We start from the raw sequence: 6,113 nt of genomic DNA, 5'->3' as shown, positions 1-6,113 counted from the left end.
GTTAGTATTTTCTTCATTGAGAGAAAAAAATTCCAGATAAATTGCCTACCACTGGGTGGAATAAAACTCTGGAAAACAGTGTTCCTCATTTGGTTAACCAGCAGGCTGATGATAAAGAGGCAAAAAAATTACAGCCACTTTAGAGTTTTCATTTATGTGGAAATGTAATTGGATAGACATAAAAGGAACATAATCTGAGATGCACTTAGAAGCTAGTGATAGGTCTGTAAACAAGAATATGTGAAACCAGTTAATAAACTCAAAACCTACTCTAAGATGAAAGAAACTGCAAGACATGTAAAAACTCAAACTACATGTATAAACTGTGAAATAGAATTGCAGTGTTAATTCCTAAGAAAATAATAGTTCACCAAATAATACAAGGGTACGATTTTGTAAAAAAGCATTTGTCACACCTACTAAAACTGCTTTGATTAGAAGTGATGCTTTCAGTTGGATCTCAAATGTGATGCTGCAATCAAAATAAACGTCCAAAACAAATTGATGAACCCAGGTTCATCTTGGGTTTTATTTTAACCGTGAGTGAAGTCTGAGAGTTCATTACTAGGAATGTAAACACAAAATTTTCCCAAGATCAGATAGTTCTTATCATCTGAAGAATACTTTATCTTTTTAAAAGAAAAGAGAGTATTTTCAGAGGACAATGTATTATTTCAAAAAACAAGAATAAAATAAATAAATCATTATGATCCACTTAGTGCAAATTGAGTACAAATACACTATAATTTTCTATGGAGCATGTCATAAGAATAAATCATGAATTATCAACACAGGTAAGAACTAATTCTGAATGTGCAGATGTACAATTACAGAAGATTCAAGGTAAGATAAATGTATGACTCTGAGATGTAATGTCACTTATTTTGATTTTTGATATTAAACTCTAGATCTTTTATTTTAGAAAGCATTTCTCTTAAATAGAATTTAGCTACTGATTTGTCAGAAATAACTTTTTGTTAAAAAATATTTGAGGGCTTCCTTGGTGGCGCAGTGGTTGGGGGTCCGCTTGCTGACGCGGGGGGCGCGGGTTCGTGCCCCGGTCCGGGAGGATCCCGCGTGCCGCGCAGCGGCTGGGCCCGTGGGCCGTGGCCGCGGGGCCTGCGCGTCCGGAGCCTGTGCTCCGCGGCGGGAGAGGCCACGGCAGTGAGAGACCCGCATACGGCAAAAAAATATATATATATATTTGAAACTGTTGGAAAAATAAAAATGTTGGGGGAAATTATATATATCCCCCCCACTAAGATAAAACATTTTGATAAATACCTACCAGGTATGTCTTGCAATGCATTAAGTAAACACAGACAACTATATGGAAGTAGAATTATATTATGTATATTCTGTATCTGCTTTTTAAACTTAATATTCTTAATACTATGTCTTGAACATCTTCCCATGTTAGTAACTAAAGATCTACAAGATCATTGTAATTGCTACATTATGTTACACTGTATGAATGTATTAGCTTTTTAATCACTCAGTTGATGAAAATTTAGGTTGTTTCCATCATTTTACTATGATGAGCAATGCTGCAATAAAAACAATCTTGACATGTATCTCTACACACATGTCTATCTGTTTAGGATAAATTCCTGCAGTGGAGTTAGTGGATTAAAGGGAATCCACATTTTAAAGACATTATCTGTTCTCCAGAACAGAAACAATTCTCTACTCCCATCAATAGTCCTTTGGTGCCCACTTCTTGTACTACTTAAGAGGTTGAACAACTCTTTCCATAAGTTTGGAGCCACATGTATCTATTCTTGTACAGATTATCTACTCATGGCCACTTCTCTTGTGGGGTGTTCATCATTTACTAATTAATTTGAAAAATTCTTTTTTAAAGTCTACTAATCTTTATCTGTTACTGGAGATCTTTTTCTACTTTTCCTAATTTGGTCTTCCTTTCATAATTTGGGCTTTTGAGTAATAGTAGGAGGGACTTTTCACCTCTCAAGATTGTGAAAATATTCTATCATGTCTTTGTTTTCTATAATTTCATTTATTACATTTTAAATGTTTGAACCATCTAAAAGTCTTTTGATGTTGCATGTGAAGTCAGATTGTAGTTAGTTTTTTCCAAATGGGTAGCCAGTTCTCTCATTGAGTAACTTTTCCCCCACTGAAAAGCCTTTTTTATCACCCACAAAAGTGAGAAGCCTTTCTAGATTCTATTTTGTTCCACTGCTCTATGGTTATTCTTGGACTACTATGTCTCTACTTTAGTAACCCTAACTTTGGGGAAAAATATTTCATATCTTCTGGGACTTGTTCCAACTCTTTTTTTTTCTGAAGAGTTCTGGCTATTTGCCCTTTTTTACACACACACACACACACACACACACACACACACACACACAAACTTTAGAAACATTTTTTCAGGTTTCTAAAAAGTCCTATTGAGATTTTAGTATGAATTACTTTGACTTTCCAGAATATGAGGGGAAGGAAAATCTTCACATGAATCTGACCAAGAATTCTTTCTTTGAGTGTTCTTCTATGTCACCCAGGAGAGTTTTATAGTTGTTTTTTTTTTTTTTAAGATCCTGTACATTTCTTGTAAATTTGGTCACTTATAATTTACCATTTTTGAATTAGTAATAGTTGTATTGCCATTGTGAATGGGATCTTTTCCCATTACATTTTCTAACTGATCAACTGTTTTGCATTAAATTTTTGTATATTTATTATGCAATTAGCCACCTCTCTGAACTCATTCATAGTTTTTCTATTTGTTCTCTTGCATTCTCCAGGTTTTAAATAACAGAACTGTAAATAATGATTCTTCTGCACACTCCCTTCCAATATCTGATTATGTAAAATTTAAGAAATTTAAAGGATATGCTTATTACTAGTACTTTTCATTAATTTTGCATAGACATAATATATGCTATCAGTGAATAGACTTAGCTCTTTTGGTTAGCTCAGTAAAGATTTCCCTAACTACTATTTTTTCCCTGGGTTTTTTGGAGGGGGCACACATAATTCAAAAGTTGCATTTGTATTTGTTTTTTATTTGCTCTATCTTATTTTTTTTTCTCATCCCGTTTCTTTACATTTTTGGAGAGGGATAAAATTTATCCATATGACCAATGAAGTTTTCTGTAGTCAGTAATGCTGACCTGTACCTCCTATTTGTAAATAGAGAATCTGTGTTGGGGGTTTCCTTTTATTTTTTGCATATTTCAGGATGCTCCCTCTTCATTCTTCCCCTTTTTCTCAACTTATTCTTTATGGCTAATAAAAATGAAAGAATAATTATTTAGACACATCTTTGTGTAAGACAGAGTGCTAATAAGTACTTCATAGACATTAGCTTGTTTAATTTGTACAAACTCTGAGGTAGATGTTACTACCATGTTACATGTAAGGAAACTGAGACTCCAAATCACTAGGCAACTTGCCCAGGACTCCACAGCTAGTCAGTAGTAGAGCCAGGATTTAAAGCCAGGTCTTTTGCCTCCATAACCCATGCTCTTAACCCTACCAGAGAGTTTCATGTGCCCTGGCTCTCCTCCCTGCTCATGAGGGAGCTCAGTTCTTTTCAGATATACATCTGGAGTGAGGTGGTCTCCTAAGTGCTTGTGCCAGTTCCAGTGCCTGCTCAACTAGGGCATGAGCATCTTCTGCTGTCACCTACAAATTGGCACTTGCCATCTACCTCTACAATGATCAAATTATGAGCCACTGCAGCTACTGACATTCAACACCCACTGAAAGGAGTTCAGGGCGGAGATCAGGAATGAGCACTCTGTGCTCTGGGAAAAACTGGCAGAACAGGTCTTCAGATAACTATTTTCAGGAGAAAATTTTATGAGCCCAATTCTTGCATCTCCTCGTATTTAGAAAAGCACTAAAATCCTTCATGGTGACATCTGCTCCTCGTGACTAGCAGTAATCTTCTGCAAAAAATATGTGCTTGATTGTATGTACTCCCCCTTCACCAAAATCACACATATACTGACCTCCCCCACCCTACCTCTTTGGAGCAGTTTCTCAGAGCTATCTGGTCTCCCAGGCTATAGTCTTCATTCTGTCCCAAATAAAAAACTTAACTTGCAACTCTTACATTGTGCTTTTTCTTCTTTTTTCAGTCAGCAGCTCCACAATTCTTAGTCTGGCTTTGCTACAGTCAAATGTTCTTTGCATGAGTGCTGTATACTCTCCAGCATTTGCTGCAACCTGAGAGTCTGCTACTCTCCATCCATCTACAAGGCCATCTCTGGGGTGACTGTACATCCGAGAGTGCAAAGTTCCCCTTCCTCCTGAATCTGCAGTTGTACTAAAAATTGAATCCTGTAGTCTCTAAAGGAGATGAGGGATCCTGAGGGCTGGGCATACATCCCTAGCTGGCTCAGATAATTTCTGTGTAATAAGGGGTTTGATTCTCTAGGCAGTGTATCTCTTGTGGCCTGCGTTAGAGGCAGTGACTGAGCGGAGACTTTTTCTTACCTACTCTGCAGCTAATGTGGGTCAATAAATCAAATGATTGACACTGAAGTTAATATAAATTCCCAACGGACTTTGGTACAGGGTTTCCTCTTATCTTTAGTTATTAGTAGTGTCGCAGTCTTTGTGGGTATTTTTACATGAAACTAGCAAAGGATAAAATCCAAGACTGCTCATCTGTGGCCACATTTGAAACACAGTTAATGAGCATCTGTATCATGCAATCAGTTTGGGATCAGTGTTAGACTCCCTCTTTTTTTTTTTTTTTTTTTTTTTTTGCGGTACGCGGGCCTCTCACTGCTGTGGCCTCTCCCGTTGCGGAGCACAGGCTCCGGACGCGCAGGCTCAGTTGCCATGGCGCACGGGCCCAGCCGCTCCGCGGCATGCGGGATCTTCCCGGACCGGGGCACGAACCCGTGTTCCCTGCATCGGCAGGCGGACTCTCAACCACTGCGCCACCAGGGAAGCCCTAGACTCCCTCTTGAAGAACATATGTGGACTGTCCCCATCAACACCTAGTGGTCATTGACACAGGCCAAAGTGGATCTAGATTTCTATGATACATTTCCTAGGCTCTTTCCTTGGATGGAGGAAGCTCCCACAATATGAGCTATTCCTAAGCCCTATGGATTAAATTGTCTTATGACAATTTTAAATGACATTAAAAAAAAGTCGCTCTACCAAAAGAAAAGGTAGTGTTGGAAAGAGAATTAAGGATTGAGCTAAGGTGTTTTCCTGTCTGTGAGACATGGCTGAGGAGGCTGAGAGAGCCAAGGTCAAAGTGACCTGATCGGTCTTGCTGTTCTTGAGCTGTCTTGTGCAGAGAAAAAGCTTTTACACTGTGAATTGTGGAGGTCCCTTGGAACACATAGGATTTCTTGTCTCAGTAAAGCTGAGCTAAGGACATTATACAATGCTCCCTGATTTTTTTTCCCTTTCAGAAGCATCCAAGTTATTTTGGTACTTCTATGGCCAAAGCTACTTTGGATAGCAGGAGGTAACAAATGCATTGAAATATTAAATGTGTAACTGGAAATCCCAAGCTACACTAGGTGCCCCTCATCTGTATCCCCATGTCACCCCTTTGTGATGGTCAGTTTTGTGTCAACATAATGTCATCATGTTTTATGTGTTTACAGAGAGTCACCTGATGATTTTAAGTAGAGTACCCTCAATAACGCAGGTGGGCCTCGTTCAATCAGTTGAAAGCATTGGACAAAAACTGAGGTTTCCCAGAGAAAGAATTCTACCTAATACTGCAATATAAAAACTCTGCTAGCCTACCTCATAGATTTAGACTTGTCGGGCTCCATAATTGTAAGAGAAAATTCCTTAAATTAAATCTCTTTATACATACACATGTTTTACTCAGCTCTCATCCCTACTCAGCTCTAAGCTCAAAGATGTTGACTATGTCTTATACATCTTGGTATCCTCAAATTCCAGCATGGTGCCTTCTGAAACTCTAAGTATTCAATAAATACTTTGAAATAATGGATAAATGGTAAACCTTTGGCATGACAGTTTGCCTTCTTAGGCTCAGGGTGGCTGATCCATTTGATCTTTTAACACATTATATGATCCTAAGCAAATACAATTCTAAGGTCAAAGCAAATAGGAACAGAAATTCAGATGGTTGAAACGCA

Source organism: Tursiops truncatus, chromosome 1 (assembly GCF_011762595.2).
Source record: "Tursiops truncatus isolate mTurTru1 chromosome 1, mTurTru1.mat.Y, whole genome shotgun sequence".
In the NCBI taxonomy this organism is placed as follows: Eukaryota; Metazoa; Chordata; class Mammalia; order Artiodactyla; family Delphinidae; genus Tursiops; species Tursiops truncatus.
The sequence above is the reverse complement of the archived record's forward strand: the minus strand, read 5'-3'. Positions refer to the sequence as shown.